Genomic DNA, 18,162 nt, shown 5'->3' on the forward strand with positions numbered 1-18,162 from the left:
GTCCTTTGTAGGGACATGGATGCAGCTGGAAACTATCATTCTCAGCAAACTATCGCAAGAGCAGAAAACCAAACACCGCCATGTTCTCACTCATAGGTGGGAACTGAACAATGAGATCACTTGGACTCGGGAAGGGGAACATCATACACCGGGGCCTATCATGGGGAGCGGGGAGGGGGGAGGGATTGCATTGGGAGTTATACCTGATGTAAATGACGAGTTTCTGGGTGCTGACGAGTTGATGGGTGCAGCACACCAACATGGCACAAGTATACATATGTAACAAACCTGCACGTTATGCACATGTACCCTAGAACTTAAAGTATTAAAAAAAAAAAAAAAAAGAATGACCATTAACAAAGAATGGTTAAGGAAACCAACAAGTTGTTAAACAATAATTATTATTTTCTTAAGATGTGAATTAAATTTTAATTAAAGGGACATTCCTGATTAAAAAAAAAAAAGATAAAGCTGAGAGGAAAAATATGTTTGTAATATGTTTATTTGGGTTGAATGCTTGATGTAACTTAGTAAGAGCAACTTCTTTGCTTTTAGCATCAAAGAGTTTATTAATTCCCAGATGTCATTCATTCCCCATAGTGCTAGAGACAGTGATTTATATTGTCAAAGTCTGGCAATGCCAAAATGGAAGCAGATTTTGTTTTACTTCTTAAGCCAAATTATAGTCTAGTTGAAATTACTCAAATGTATCTCATTTTAGTTTCATTTTGATAATCCAAAAATGAGTTTCAGATTTCATCTTCTAAATGTTTTAATGTTAAATGATAATGATGCTGACGTAAAAAAATTTTGTCTCCCTCCTCATTAGTGTTTGCTAAATAGTCACTTTTTTGTATTTTTTTCCTATCATTTGTTCATTCATTTAGCAAATATTTATTGAGTGTCTACCATGCACCAAGCACTGTTCTAAACACTTGGAAGGGAGCAATGAACAAAGACACATCCATGCTCTCATAAAGGAATATTTTCTAATAGAGGGAAATAGATAATAAATAAGTAAACACGTGAAAGAACAGGATAATTTCATGTAGTGATAAACAGTAAGAAAATCAAAGGAATTGGTATGGTAGAGGCTATGGTAGGATAGGTGATTCATTTGGATTTATGGTCAAAGAAGATTGTACTATGAAGGTGATGTTTGAGCTTAGATCCAAATGATGAAAAAGAGCCGGGAATGTGAAGAACTAAGAGTAGAACTTTCTAGATGGAGGGAACAGCAAGTAAGGTTGCTTGTAAGTAAGGTTGCAAGTAAGTGTGAGATGAACTTATGTTCAACTAACAGTGGCCAGTGGGGAGCAAGTGGTAGATTAAGTCAAAGGGGTAGACAGCAATTTGATGCTTAATCACCTTTAGACTCGTAGGGAGGAGTTTTTAAAATTGCTGATATTTCTTGTTTGTTTTAAATGGAATGGGAATTTATTGATAGGTATACTCTGATTTCTATCTTAGAAAATCACCGTTGTAGTGGAAAATGAATTGGGAGTGTACAGTTGGAGATAAACTGGAAGCAGAAAAGCCAGTTAGGTAGCTATTGGATTAACACAACAGTAAAGGCTTATACCTAAGTGCTGGAGGTGGTGATGTAGAGAAAATAAGCAAGTTTGGGAACTATTTTCAAGGCACGTCAGTAGCAGATGAGTTGGATGCAGACAGTGAGGTGAATAAAAAAAGGCACTGAGGATGACTCCCAGGGTGCCAGATTGAACAATAGGTAGGAAATTTACTGAGATGGAAAAGACTAGAGGAAAAATATGAATAAGAAAATCAAATGTTCTACTTTAAACTTTAAAGCTTTATATGCTTATTGAGTGTTTGAGTGGAAATGGCAAGTAAGCAGTTGGATATATGTGTCTGGAGCAGTCAGATCTATGAGAGCTAGGGATGCAGAGGTGAATAATGGAAATAGAGATGGCCTCTAAAGCTTTGGGGCCAACTGTAATCACCTAGAAAGAGAAAATACATAGAGGTGGGTCACTCAAACATGCAGAGGTTAAGCAAACCAAAAAAGATTAGGATTGTGGACAAGTGGTGGGTGAGGTCAGGAAAACCTTGGAGAGTGTAGAATCACTGTCACTAAGAAAGAGAAAGTTTCAAGAAGGAGAGAGTGGTCCATTGGGTCAAATGTCCAAGATGATTGATGGAGTCAGAAAAGTGATGGCTGAATTTCACAACCTGGAGATCATTGAGGGCCTTGATGAGAGGAAAGAAGAATTGTAATTGGATTGGCCTGAGGAAAAGACGGTAAGGAACCAAAATCTTCATAGGTTGACACTTGTAAGATGTTGGGTTGGGGTAATTTTATCATTGAAAAAGGGCATAGGAAAAAGACGCTTGTTTCTTTGAGGTTACTATATGACATAATCATTTTAGAAAGAAGTGTAAATATCTAAAGAAGGATTACTGGACAATGCTTGAGTGTTCACTTGAGATTTGTCCTCATGTGTTAAAAATAAAGAACAGTTTGTTTGGCCATCAGTTTTCTCCAGCCAAACTCCATTACTGCAGTTGCTTAGTAGAGAATGAAGTGTAACCATGTTTGGTGAATTAGCAAAGCAAGTATTCTGGAAAGAGAATGAGGCAAGGGAGTGAAGAGTGATTGTAAGAAATGATGGACAATGGAATATAGGATGAGTGAGAAGGAAAGGGACACCTGAGGACTGTGATGGATAATGAAAGTGTGGTAGGGTCAGTGGAGTGTAGGCCTCAGATTGGTCATTATTGGACTTGGAGTTCTAATAGAGAAGAGGACGAACATTGGGCAAGGAAGGGGTGCTTGCATCTGATTTTGAAAGCAAGTACAGTTGCTGGTGATGATGATGTCAAGCAAATGCACATTGGCATGGCTGACTGAAGTTGAGTGGACAAATATACAATTGGAAGTTAAAAAGTCAAGAGTGTTGACCTCACCTTTACTCCTGTTAGGCCATAAATGTTAAAATGTATTGATCCATAGTACTTTAGAAAAATATGTAATAGTGTCTAAGTTCCCTTTGACTGTGGTTGATGTAAACGGACTCTTTTTCTGTAGTGGACAACAAACTATACATATTGTAGCCTCAGGCATTCAGAAAGACTGGTCTCTTTCCAAATCCCACTTTCAGAAATCTCAGAGAAGACAGTGACTGGCTCAGCATTGATTGTGAGGCCTACGCAGGAGCAGTCAGCTCTCACTGGCAAAGTTCTCAGACGTAGAAGTGGGTGGGTTGTTAGGCAGATAATCCTGTAAATGCCCCCTGCAGGCACCAGCTGGTTTACATCATTAAATGAGTAAGAAAGGCTTGGGCTTGCAAGACACACTTCATGAACCAACTCTTATTGAAGAGGGATGAATGTAATTTAAGCTCCACAGTCATTGTTTTTGGCATCTTCACGAGTGGTCTGGATTTTGTTATTAACTTACCTTTCCGGTTTAGCTCAGCAGGAAACTCAGCAGGCTGTGATTATCTTTATCTATTCTAGGCCAGATATCTTTGTTGCCTAGATGCCTTGGCTTGTCTGTGATTTGTTTGTTTATAAGAGTTGAACAAATCATAAGGGGATAGCTTATTGGATATTCAGGAAGTGAATGCACCCAGGTAACCTGATAAAGAAACAGGACATTCCCAATATGTGGGATCCCCCTTCAGGACTTTCCGTGATCACCATCCCTTCCCCAAGCAAAATCTCTTTCTTGACTTTTTATACCTTAGATTAATTTTGTCTCTTGATGTCTCGATGTTTGTACAGGAAAATCTGCTTATGGTAAGCAGGTATTCTGGCACAGATAAAACCAAGAATGTTTAAGTGACCTATAGGTTAGTGCTTCCTCCAAGGCCTGAAATCCTTGCTGCTCTCCACCCCTCCAACCCTGCCAACCCCTGCCTTCCAGAACAAGGAATAATAACCTTCTAGCATAAAGAATGACTTTACCCTCAAAGTCTGCTGGTAATTATGTAATGATATAAATTGACAGGACACAAGATATTTTCAGGCCTTTCCTTTTGTGTGAATTTGTGTGTTTTTTTGTTTGTTTGTTTGTTTTTGCAAATATGACTCCCAGAAACATTCATATCAAGAGTCCTGCAGAGAAGAGCCTACTTAGACTAAGCCTAATTGCACAAGGCAGTGTTTAATCTTTCGTGTGTGTGTCTGTAATGGAGACCTCTCTCCTGATAATGGTAACAGATGCTGATTTTTAAGTGCTCTCTGTCCTTCTGCAACAGATCAGTGCTTGGAGATGTCAGACACCAAGGCAGGGCTTTCCTGGACTCATTTTGGACTGATGGGAGAGGCACTTATTCCAGACAAGCTGGAGCATTCTACATGAGTTTCTATGGAAACTAACAATGTCAGATGAGATCAACAGCTGAATGCTATTTCATCCAAAGGCAGCTTAGGTTATGTGATTTTGGATAAAAGTTGGCCTGTAAGAAACAAAGGAAAAGATCATTTCTTTCATGGGAACAGACAACTGAAATATGATTGATTTACCCCGCCACATACAGATTACTCTTGTTATGTGTTGGCCACATAGGACATCATGACACCTATGGGATAGGTTTTATTCTAATAACTTGTCTAAATGATGCCTTCATGATACTGTATCACAGAAATACAGATTGTGGAATGATGTGACACTCTCCCACAGGTCTTAAGAGAGAATGAATGAAAAAAAGACAAAATAATAATTTTTTAAAATGGGCTTTTCTGTATTATACTTTATTTTTCCTCACTTTTCTTCACTGTTTTATTTACTGTAGTATAATTCACATATGGGAAAATGCACAAATCCTAGGTCAAGACTTTTCATATATAATATACCCATATCACCACTTCTCAGATCAAGATGTGTGTGTGTGTACATATGTTTAAATGACTGTGTGCTTGTCACACACATCCACATCCCCCCACCCACATCCCCATATATCCTAATCTTTATTAGCTGCAGCATAAGATAAACAAAGTGAAGTTATTGGAGGAAAGGTAGGTGATGAAGATTAGATTAAAGCAGCAATGGCCCTGAATGAAATGCTAAGGAGTTTGGGCTTTTTCCAGTAGGAACTTGCTCCTCAAGGTATTGTCCAAGGACCAGCAGTATCACTGAGGAGCTTGTTAGAGATGCCAGATCTTGGGCTCCACCTGATCTACTGCCTCAGACTCTCTGGGATGAGGCTCAGCCATCTGTGTTTTCACAAACTCGCCAGGGATGTTTGTGCACACTCAAGTTTGAGAAGCATGACACTAGACCACAGCTCCTGAGAACATAAACCAGTAGTGCTGCCAAAGTTTGCACAAGAAAAGAGGAATTTTAAGTGGTGTTAATAGATGCTTTGCACAGAAGTGAAATGCTGAACTAAACACAGTTAGATACTTTTCTTTACCATGACATTCTCAGAACCCAGAGTATCCTGATATAGATTGTGAATCCCCTAAAGGGAGTTATAGTATGAAGTGCTATCCGAATTATTTTTTTGTGGAAACTTTTTTTTCTTAGTATTTTTTATAAGAACCAAGGGAGGAATTAATATTGTTTGGAACATTGGAGATACACCATGGTGGGCAGTGACAAGGCAAAGAAAGCTTTTCATTAGGAGAGGAATGGATTAGCATGATGAAAGCAGTGCTCTGCGAATAATCACGTCGAGGCATGCAGGTTTAGAAGATTGGGCTGGTTAGGGGATAGGGACTGTGAAAGAAGGGAATGATAAACTTGGACACCACTAGGGAGGCTCTGGAGTTTTCCAGAGCAGCTGGAAAGAGAGCTCTGAGCAGCTGGATTAGAATGGTGATTCTGAGAAGTATGGAGGTATGGCTGTTGTAGGAAGAACTAGGTGCCTATGGATATAGTGCCAGCATGTACTGTTTTAACATTGAACTCTGAAGGAGTTCTGTTGTCACTTCAATACAAGCAAACATCTCATGGCCCATGAACATGGTTTCAGAAAGAAGTAGTCCTTTGCCAACAGCCTGAGATTACTGCCTGGTCAGTGGGTGCAGGCTGCTGCACAAGTGTGCACTGTGGAGGATGAAGTGGAGTTGACCCCCCTGAGGGACACCTTATCCATATGTGGGTGTCATCCTTCAGCACAGCAGGAGCACTGGTGAACAGCATAGCTTCTGATTTCCAAATCCAGTCTTACCATTTGAGTCCTTTCTGAGATCACGCTGTCACCAGGCAAGGCCACCTTTCTGGGTGGCTGCTGTGTCAACTGATTTTGATACCACAATACCTGTGTCTGTGATTTTCCAGGGCATAAAAGGAAAGTGGACATTATTAACAGTTCCTCATGACTGAGGCTTTTAGTACAATTTTCCATGCTATAAATAAACTATGTTACTTAATTAGGTTGTATTTGAGAAACTTTCTGATTTGTCTCAAAAAGTACCCTCCTGTGCCTCTGGATAGCCAACTGGGCTGGACCTATGTTGAATAATTATTCAGTTGGGAAAGTATAACATTTTAGATCTTTTAATAAGAGTAACGTATGGACATGTAATCAGATAGATCAATTCTTGCACCCCCACTTAAATTTTTGAAGATCATGGTAGCTGTTTCTGTTTTTGATTCTTATGGTGGTCATTGCTATAATCTAAGTTAAATCTTCAGTCTTCCAGTACTCAGTTGATCAGTTTTAGTATTAACTATTGACTTACTTAATGAATAAAGATTTATATAAACTACAATCTTGATTTTTTGATACTTATCTTACTGTTTATAGTTCTTTCTGTGGCCTGTGTTAGTTTAAATAGCATTTTTCTGTTTCTTATTCTCTAACATTGGAAGATCTGTCTTGACTCCTTGCCCTGTAAGATGGTGGTGTTTGCTCCACTATCCTCTCTCAAACTTTCTTCCTTTCACTCCTGCTTCTTATAGTCCTCTTTTACGTTGTCAAGTATCCAAGCATTTTCTTTGTCTTATTTTTTCATATCTTATATCATGATAGCTGTCCATGTCAGTATAGATTGCATTATAAACTAGATTTCAATGGATACATCCTGTAGGGGAGAAAAAGCAGTATCTTTTTCATACTGTTAAAACAGTATGAACCCATCTCATGGTTCATGGCTGACACCCCTATAACAAAGACAGATTAACAAGAGGAAAATGTAACAAATTTATTTAAGCAAACCTTTTTGTGATACAGGAGTCTTCGGAGATGAATGCCCAAATACCCAAGGAAAACTGTATTTTTGTGAACAGTTGTGTGCAAGTATGATTGAAGGATGGAAGGGTATGATATCCTGGTATGTATTAGTTAGGGTTCTCTAGAGGGACAGAACTAACAAGATAGATGTATATATAAAGGGGAGTTTATTAAGGAGTATTGACTCACACAGTCACAAGGTGAAGTCCCACAATAGACCATCTGCAAGCTAAGGAGCAAGGAAGCCGGTCCGAGTCTCAAAACCTCAAAAGTGGGGAAGCTGACAGTGCAGTCTTCAGTCTGTGGCCAAAGGCCTCAGAGGCCCTGGCAAACCACTGTGTAAGTCCAGGAGTCCAAAAGCTGAAGAACTTGGAGTCCAATGTTCAAGGGCAGGAAGCATCTAGTGCAGGAGAAAGATGAAGGCTGGAAGACTCAGCAAGTCTGCTCTTCCATCTTCTCTTGCCTGCTTTATTCTAGCCGCGCTGGCAGCTGATTAGATGGTGCCTGTCCAGATTGAGGGTGGGTCTGCCTCTCCCAGTCCACTGACTCAAATGTTAATCTCATTTGGCAAAACCCTCACAGACACACTGAGAAACAATACTTTGCATCCTTCAATCCAGTCAAGTTGACACTCAGTGTTAACTGTCACATAGTAATAAACTGGGGTGAACTCAGCAAGGCCTATTTGTTCAGACTCTTCTTGGTGTCTGTATAGAGGAGTAGCCCTCTGGAATGAGGGTCTTATGACCTACTTTCAGGGGAGGTAGGAAAAAGCATTTTTTATGGCCATGCTTCAAGGGAGAGAAATGAGAGAGGGTTAGAGAGTGACCTCCAGGTGCCATATTTTGGGGTGGCGTGTTCTCAGCCCAATAATGATACCTAGTATTAAGTAGGTCTCATAATTTTTGTAACTATGTTATTTCTCTCTGCTCACCTTCTGCCCAGTTTTCCCTTTCATTCTCTCTGTAATCCCCATGTATTGTAAATAACTTTACAACTTCAGCCTTCTAGCCTGTGAATTTTTCTAACTCTTATTGTGTTCTGTGCTGTGTCTGAGCTTGAATTTTTTTCCTCCTATTCCCTGTGCCAGCTCCAAGCCATGCCCACTTCAGTCCCCTCTGGGCATATTCTGGTCTGTAGCATTCCCTGCCTTGGTCTCTGATTGCACACTTGTCCTTGCTTTTTTGATCTCTATCTTCTATTCTTGTTTGTTCTTGATCCTTTCTCTTCTCTTTGGTTATCTGTCAGTTCTCTTTGTTATTCCCTTTCATTTGATTGGGGGGTTGGGAGGATGAGAGGGAAAGGAGAGAGAAGGGGAGAGGAGTAACAAACATAGGAGTTCAGTCCAACAACCCTGGCCACTTAGGTAAACCATTGTCTGCTCTGATGGATCATGGTACACATCAGAATTTTGTTACTGCATTTCCTGGTGGTAGCAGAGATTTCAATTGATTTGCAGAAATCCTATCTAATACATTGCATCAGTTATATTTCTTCTTCAATGCTCTGTCTCCAATGGTTTAGAAGGAAAGATAAGACCTATGGAAGGAATATGTAGGCTCAGTTTTCTTTGAAATATATGCAAAACAGGAAGTAAATGAAAAATGAATTTGTAATGGGTTTAGTTTTATTGCTTAACTACAAAGGAAATGCTTACTTGAATGAAGGCTTCTCTGATTTCTTTGTTACCAGTAATGATTTTATGGCTGGGGTAAATATGTCACCTCTTTCCCCTTTCTCTATTTATCTTGCCCATTTACACACCTCCCTTGCACTTCCTGCTGCCAGAGAAGTTGAAATCAGCAAATCTGTCTGTAGATCATTTTCTTTTATTCCTCTGATGGCAAAATGGTAACAACACAGGCATGCATGCATATACACACACATACACACACACACTCACTCCAGACCACACAAGAGAAACCAATGAGCCAAAAGCAGACTGGGAAACAAAATTGGCAAAGCATAAAAGAAAAGGAAATGAAAGAAATGTGATTACTATTGACCAACACTGAATATGATGGTCCAAGTCAGGATACTTGTGTGATGAATCACCAGATGCATTCAGGATTATGTCTAGGGTAGCAATGGAAATAGGAGGCTTTACGCCAAGGGCATACCCTGCAGGAACCAAAATAAGGAGAGCTCCTTCCCTAGAGAGCAGGCCATGGGCAGGCAGGCAGGAACCTTGACAAAGTCAGTAGAATCAGAGAATGGAGCTGAAGCATGACCAGAATGTCAGCATAATCAACTCTCCAGAACCTTGGTTTATGACAGTAAACATTTGTTTTTGGTCACAAATTAATGGGTCAGCTGGGCTTTTTTTTTTTTCTGCTGGTTTGGATTAGGCTCATTGGGGCTTACTCATGCATCTGTGGTCAGCTAGTGGGTCAGTTGGGGGCTGGCCAATTTTGGATCACCTCCATTTGGACAACTCAACTCTGCTCCATGTGGCCTCTCAGCCTCTATCAGGTTAGCCTGGGCTTGTTCGAGGCATTTGAACAAGGTTCCAAGAGAAGGAGCAGAAGCATGCAAGACCTGGGGAAGTCTACATTTGGAACTGCAGGTGCTGTTTTCTCATTCTGTTGGCCAAAACAAGTCCCAAGTCGAACCCAAGTCAGAATGGGAAGAGACGTCAAAGTTACAGGACAAAGGCCGAGGATACAGGGAGGTTATTAATTGCGGGCATCAAAGCAGTCTGCCGCAAGCTGGGCAGTTATTGAGTCAGATTCATGGGTCTGGGAGACTCCCCAGGGCTCACAGAGTGGAGGAAGTTCAGAGAATAAAACAGAAAGAGTCATTATGAGGAGATGAGCTTTAAAGAAGGGGATTTGGGATAGAAAACCTCACAGGCTACTTCCTGGTAACCAGGGGCAAGTTCCTTCGGGACACATGAAAACAAAGGGATGGCTCCTGTGTCCCTTGACAAGCTTGCCTCAGGGTGATAACTCACGTGAGCATTAAAGAGGAGCATTCCATCTGGGGAAATCTAACCAATATAAGCAAAGGCTGGACCTTCTTAAATTTAGGCATTTTCTGATTTACTAATAGGGTTGAGATAAGGGGTCCCGAATGTCCAATGGACACAGATGAGACTCTTATGCCCTCCTCTTGACTTAGGCAGTTTAGCTGGGGATTTTACAGGATTGAAGGTACCTCTTTCTTGTGCTCTACCCTAAATCAGGGAATTAGCATAGTGGTTTTTAAAGTGTGGACCCTGGATGAGCAGTATCTGTGTCAACTGACAACTTGTTAGAAATGCAGATTCTCAGGCCCACCCCAGACCCATGGAATCAGAAACTGTAGGAGTGGGATCTAGGCATCTGCAAGTTAGCAGCCCTCCCCAGGTGATGTTGATGTGTGCTCCATTTGGAGGCAGCTGAATTAGGGTTATGTATGGTATTGATGGGTTCAAAGTCCATCAAAGAGTGGAATGGATAGGTAGATTTAGCAAATAAAAAATACAGGACATCCAGTTATATTTGAATTTCAGATCATCAGCAAGTAAATTTTTTAGTGTAAGTATGTTCCATGTAATATTTGCGATGTACTTTTAATACTAAAACATTATTTATTTTTGATCTGAGAACCAAACATAACCCAGTATTCTGTGTTTTACCTGGCAACCTTGGAAAGAGGTGTAGAAAAAGGGCACAATGTTCAAAGAACATCAAGATTATTAGCAGAATAGAAATTCTAAAGAGAAAGGTTAAAGAAATTAACTTGATGAACCCAGAAAGGAGAGCACTGGTGGGATTAATAGGTTGGAGGATTTTATTTAAAGGGAATACTGCTGAGCTGTTCTTCATGAATGCCCAAATTAATCGAGAAGAAATTTATTTTAGAAAGAGGCAAGACTTCCTGCCAATAAATGACTTCGGTGGGGGTTCTGAATGATTTTGTGATTCTCAAAGGAGGTCAGATCCATTTGGGATTTCATGGGATTGCATGCAGCCAATACTCCAGTTTGTGTTTGTGAAAGAGCAGTTTAGAGAGGCATTTGCCAACAGGAGGTTGGAGCAGGTGATTTCTCAAGGCTCTTGATGACTTCTCTGTCTGAAGTTGCAATTTTTTGCTTCCTTGTTTTCTGAAAAGCACATACCCTTTTGATTATTTTTCAGACCCCAATGTATCTGGAAGGTTGGTTTTTTAGAACGTGGATATAAAGGGGAGGCAGTAAAGCAGAGGTGTTAATAGGATGCTTTAAAACCAGTCCGCATGGATTCAAATCCCAGCTGTGCCACTTCCTAGCCTCCTGCAACCTTTGGCTAGTTTGTGCCTCAAATTTCTCATCTGTAAACTGGGAATTATTATGAATTATTTGTTATTATCTCATAGGTAGCTGTGAGGTTTAATTGAACTTATTCATGTAAAATGCAAGAATTGTGCCTAGAACATGGTAGCCTTCATGAAAAGTTATTTTATATTATTAAGGACTAGAGTCTCTCTGTATATCCTGGACATTCAGAGGTTGTTATGGCCAGAAGCCATTGGTGAATGGTCAGTCCAATGACATGTATGGTAGAAGCATTGTCCCTTGTGAGCAGTAATGTCCTGTCCCTCTCCCTGATCCCTAATCTTGAGGTGTTGGTGAAGCTTACAGTGATGTTATTCTATGGTCGTATTACTGCATCATAATCATGAATCATATCTCTTTCTCTACCCAGATGAACTTTCCCACATTTTCTAGAAACCCCCAAGATAACTGGGTTTCATTTCCCATTGCATGTTGAATTCAATTAGAAAGCTGTAAGAGAATGTCATATAATGTGGCTGAGAATATAATGACATTTCCAAAATATTTTTTAAGAAACTTGAACTCTAAATCAATTTAGTTCTGCTAGTAAGGACAGAGATTTAGTCATGGAAAAATATTAATCTGATGGCGAGTTTTTATCAAAATTAAGGATCAATTGTGATTAGTTACTTTTAGAAACTTAGTTTTGGAGATGAAAACAAGTGATTTGCTTTCTGAACTCCTGCAGGGAGGAAAAAAAAGGTAATATTGGCCCAATACAATACATAATTTCTGTCTACATGTGATTGAAGTGTCAAATGAAAAATCCTAAACCCCTGTTAGGAACAACAGTTTAGTCAGTCTGTTCAGGACTTTACTGTATGTACTTGATTATCAGTAAAATAAAGAGTGTTTAGGTGGACTGTTTTTCTTGTTTTGCCAAAAATTTTAAGTTTGTTCTTTAAATGAAGTTCCCTTTTGAATTTGCAAAATAGTAGCCACCCAATCTTGCAGTGCTTGAATTCTGATAGTAAATAGTGATGGTTGTTATTTTTCTTTTATTAAAGAAAATGCAGTATAATGCCTACATCATGGCTTAAAACATTAAGTATTTAGTCTTCTTCTTGAGTCTATGTGAACACTGAGCAGTTCTGAGCAAGTGGACCAGACTTGACTGATCTCAGCTATGCTCATGTATATGTCTGTCAGCTGACATGTTGGCTGGTGGCTGTCCGGGCAAGAGCAGCCTTCTTTACACCTCTGGGAGTTGGCCAGTTGTAGGTTGAGGATGGGATAACTGTCCCATGTGCTACTTATCATCCAGAAGGCTAGCCCAGCCTGTTCACATAGTGGAGGCAGGAGTTCGGGAGTTCAAGAGAGACAGAGAAAGAGACTGGAAGTAGGCAAAATCTCTTGAGAGCTAAACTGGGAATTGGCACCAAGTCACTTCTGCTGCATTCTCTTGGCCAAAGGCAGTCCCAAGGTCAGTCCAGAATTTTGAGGGGTGAGGAAATAGATTCCACTTCTTGATGGGAGGAGCCACAGAATCACAAGACAAAGGTGTTTGGGGGTAGGCCAAAAAAGGGCTCACAAAATTCATGTAGAATCCCTGGAATCTGTCAATGTTACCTTCTATGGCAAAAGATGTGATTAAGTTAATGATTTTGAGGGGAAGAGTTTATCCTGGATTATCCAGATAGGCCCTACCCTAAATTTAGCCACATGCATCTCTACAAAAGAGAGGCAGAAGAAGTCTGAGAGAGACCCACGTAAGAGGAGAGGGTGATATTAAGATGGAGGCAGAGACTGAACTGAAGCAACCTCAAGCCAAGGTATGCCTTCACCAGCAGAAGTTGGAAGAGGCAAGAAATGGAATCTCCCCCTAAAACCTCTGTAGGGAGTATGGCCATGCCAGCACCTTGGTTTTGCACTTTTGGCCTGCAGAACCGAGAGACAATAATTATCTGTTTTTTTGTTTGTTTGTTTGTTTTCAGCCTCCCAAGTAGCTGAGACTCCAGGCACACACTACCATGCCCTGCTAATTTTTGTATTTTTAGTAGAGATGGGGTTTCACTATATTGGCCAGGCTGGTCTTGAACTCCTGACCTCATGATCCATCCGCCTCGGCCCCTCAAAGTGCTAGGATTACAGGTGTGAGCCACGGCACGTGGCCAATATCTGCTGTTTTTAAGCCATCTAGTTGGTGGTAATTTGTTAAAGCAGCCCGAGAAAACTGATACAGATACAGATCAGGGAGGGATAAAGAATTGAAGACATTTTTGCATAATCTACATATACCATAAACTTAGATAGTTTTATATAGCTCTTTTTCACTTAATATGACAAAACATGTATTCATGTTATTACAATACTGTTAAACACTATTTTGAATAATTGTATATTACATAATACATACTGAGTTGATCTAGCTGAACATTTCATTGTTATTGACAATTCCTTCCATTTTTCTGATGAAGCCCTGTGCATAAACCACATAATCTCTATGCTCTGAATCACCATTCAGTTTCTCCCTTACCACTATACATACCTTCAATGGCAAAAACCGCAGTTACTGTTGGACCAGCCTAATAGCTCTGGGAATTATTATAATCAGCCTGTGAATGGTCTCACTCTCCCTCCAGCAGGTGTACAAACACAGCTATACCAGATTTGTTTTCTGATGAAAAACACAGTTCAAGTTACCTCTAGCTAAAAACTTTCAAAGTTTGATTCCAAATATTAGTTCTTTAATCCAACACTTAATACTCCTGTGGTAATGTTGTCTAAGTACAATTGTCATATAGTTCTTTTTTTTTTTCCTGGAAGGCTTTGGCATCTTGAGGACAGCGCTGCTTTTTTCAACTTTGTTTATCCTAACATCATCTGCCTTGGTGTTTTGGAGGTATGGCTCACTCTGCTATTTGCTGCGTGATGAGTGAATAAAGGAGTTAAAAAGGGAAACATACTTATAATTTGTCTCTCTTGTCATATATGGTCCCAGTTATTCACTATGACTGGATTTGAAATCGACTGGGTGCATTGCCTTGTTTTAGTAACTTAGGAGAGTCTTAATATTTTCATACCATTGACCCATTTGGCATCTGGAGAAGCCTTCTCAGAATAATGTTTATTAATACCTAGAACAAAACATATAGGATTACCAAAGAAATCAATTATATTGCACAATAGTTCAAAGTGTTATGAATTGCAATATAGTAACTGTGTGCATTTTTATATTAATACCTAAAATAATATATAGCATTAGGCCTCTTAGTTACTATTATTTCAAAGTAGTGATGACAGTACCCAGCATATTAAGATACTTCAACATCATAATGTGATATTAAAATATCTGTGTTTTTTATTGGTGGCAGAATCACTGATCTTGTTAGTACTACTGTAGTTTGTTGCCAATGCCCATAATTGAAGAAAACTCTACATTTTAATGAGAGGTAGGTACAAATGAAATTGTAACTTTGTTTCCATTTTAGTTCATGAATTACCTGAATTCTGTAGACCCCAGGTTGAGGAAAAAGCTTTTTTAGAAATAGCTCTAGTCGCTGTTTTTCCCAGTTGTCATCATGTAAGTTTGATTAAATATTTTATCTTTTTTTTTTTTATTATACTTTAAGTTCTAGGGTACATGTGCATAATGTGCAGGTCTGTTACATATGTATACTTGTGCCATGTTGGTGTGCTGCACCCATCAACTCGTCAGCACCCATCAACTCGTCATTTACATCAGGTATAACTTCCAATGCAATCCCTCCCCCCTCCCCCCTCCCCATGATAGGCCCCGGTGTATGATGTTCCCCTTCCCGAGTCCAAGTGATCTCATTGTTCAGTTCCCACCTATGAGTGAGAACATGCGGTGTTTGGTTTTCTGTTCTTGTGATAGTTTGCTGAGAATGATGGTTTCCAGCTGCATCCATGTCCCTACAAAGGACACAAACTCATCCTTTTTTATGGCTGCATAGTATTCCATGGTGTATATGTGCCACATTTTCTTAATCCAGTCTGTCACTGATGGACATTTGGGTTGATTACAAGTCTTTGATATTGTGAATAGTGCCGCAATAAACATACATGTGCATGTGTCTTTATAGCAGCATGATTTATAATCCTTTGGGTATATACCCAGTAATGGGATGGCTGGGTCATATGGTACTTCTAGTTCTTGATTAAATATTTTAAAGAGTTTATGAAGTTATAGGTAGGCAAGACATTTCTGAACACTTGCATGTATAACATAGCATGTAAGATATTGTAGACATTATGTAAACCCTTTTTGAATAAAAATACAACCCTCTTCAAGTGCAGATGGAAAATAAAAACTCACTCACTTGGACACATTTCGGTTAATAACCTTTCTGGGTAGTTGTTTTGTTAAGTGTAGTTGTTTAGTTGAGTTGAGTCATTTCCCTGATGGTACTAAATTGATAAGTTGCTTGCATATAGTGTAGTCTACGAATAATTATCTTTGATATTTATTTGTTGAGTTTGTTCCCACTTCCAAAGGGGATTGAGGTAGCCTAGGTTCTGAAACAAAGAGCAGAATAGAGCAATTATGTAAACATAGACTTCCTGGAGGTCCTGAGGAGGCAGGTGCTCTAGGCACCTGGTGATCTGATTTCCACTCTTGGGCATTGCATTCTGGTCTGATTTCTGTAGGTAGAGATAAAATGGGAAGCATTTGTTAATGCAGATTCCATTTCCTCTCAATAGAAATTATACAAAAATATTTTTTATTTCTTAAAAAACATTTTTTTCAAATTTAAATATCCTGTGATACATTTCTTCATTTTACAAAGCCCCAACTTATAGCAGCATAATATTTATTAATAGAGTTAAGCCGAATCAATGCATGTGTCCTTGTCACACTGAGAACTGTAGTATTGTGGATAGTGTTTCTAATGTATTGTGATCAGTTAGCTCTCATGAGAATAAGATGAATGTTTATATTACATATATATTATATATCTCTATTTTTACCCATTACTATATCTGTTTGTATGTATGCGTATATACACACAACATCAAAAGCATGTGTATGTGTGTTTATCCATGTACTGTGATTAAAACTCACGTGCAATGATGTTCACTTGAATGCCAGCATTTTTTTAATGTTGTTTATCTTTGCTGTTTTCTATCTTCAGGCCATCTAAATCCTCTGACTTTGAGGTTTTTTGATTTGGTTCAAACTAATACCAAAATTGGAAATCTTTTATTCACCAGGTTAACTCGAAGAGTTTCTTAATATGGGATAAAGGGATAGTTTGTAAGATTAGGAATAAATGTGATAATCACTTGAAGTTCTTGATAATTAATTTTGGCATCGCTTAAACATGTTAGAAATAAAAAGGGCCAGCAGCCTTTTGTGTGAGATTAACTTAGTAAAAATTACATAAAGAGTTTGCATTATTTATTTTTGTTTTCTGTTTCATTGAGTGGAAAATTTAAATGCGACCTACTGACTCTTTTAACACACTGAGAACTAGATATTTATTTCTAATTTATTGAGTGTCAGAAGTATGTCTTCAAATTCCCTAAAGCTCAACTTCAAGGCTGGTTCCTTTGTGAGGTTTTCTCTCATCCTCTGCATTAATTTCCTATTGTTGTTGTAGAAAATCATCACAAATTTAGTGACTTAAAACAACACAGGTTTATTTTCTTATAATTCTGGAAGCCAGAAGTCCAAAATCACTGGGCTAAAATCAAGGGCTAAAATCAAGGCACTGGCAGAGCTGCTTTCCTTTCCGGGGGCTCCTGAACGGGACCCTTTTCCTTCCTTTTCCAGCTTCTAGCGGTTTCCTGCTTTCCTTGGCGTATAGCTCCCTTCTCTCTTCAAAACCATGAAGTCTTTCTTACAATATCATCTCTCTGTTTCTTACTCTTACTCTTCCTTTTCCCCCGTTTAAGGACCTTTGTACCTTTGTGATTCCATTGGGTCCACCTGGAAAATCTGGGATAATCTCTTTAAGGTCAGTTGATTCAGTTGATTAGCATTTTAATGCCAGTTTTTTTTTTTTTTTTTGGACAAGATATCTCTCTGTCACCTAGGCTGGTGTGTAATGTCACAATCACAGCTTACTGCAGCCTCTAACTCCTGGGCTCAAGGGATCCTCCCACCTCAGCCTCCCAAGTAGCTGGGACTTTAGGTGTGTGCCACCATGCCCAACTAATTTTATTTTATTTTTTTAATTTTCTGTAGAGACAGGGCCTTGCTATGTTGCCCAGGCTGGTCTCGAACTCCTGGCTTCAAGTGTCAGTCTCCCAAAGTGTTGAGATTACAGGCATGAGCCACCATGCCTGGCTCCTTAATGCCGTTTTTCATCTTAATTCTCCTTTGTGATATAACCTAACATAGTCACTGGTTCTGGGCATTAGGAAATGGCTGTCTTTAGGGAGCTATCATTCTGCCTACCACATCCCTAAACCAGAAATTATCTATGTGTCTTTCATAAGGTGTTAGGGAAACACTATCTCAACTTGTTATTATTCACATGCATGCTTTATCTCTCCTTTATAATTTCACCTATGGAAAAGACAAGACCCTGTCTATATTGTATTTGTGTTCTCCTCAATATATAGCAACACTGAAAGAACCAGATAAATATTTTTTGAGCAAATGAATGATTCTGTATCCAAGGAACTCATCAGTTATAAGGGAGAGAGGTCAGCTATAGAAATAGAGAAAAAGAAAAAAGGCAGAAATTGACAGATTATTATCAGCACTACTCATAAGAGAATAGTGTCTTCATATGCACCATTGCCTCTAAG

General features: G+C 39.2%; 1 protein-coding gene across 18 annotated transcripts in view; it reads left to right on the forward strand.

The window, feature by feature from the left end:
• The window catches only part of PLCB4 (phospholipase C beta 4), a 411,761-nt gene that overhangs the window by 162,398 nt on the left and 231,201 nt on the right, over positions 1 to 18,162 (forward strand). The gene's annotated exons all lie outside the window — the stretch shown is intronic.

This window comes from Macaca thibetana, chromosome 10 (genome assembly GCF_024542745.1).
Source record: "Macaca thibetana thibetana isolate TM-01 chromosome 10, ASM2454274v1, whole genome shotgun sequence".
Taxonomy (NCBI): domain Eukaryota; kingdom Metazoa; phylum Chordata; class Mammalia; order Primates; family Cercopithecidae; genus Macaca; species Macaca thibetana.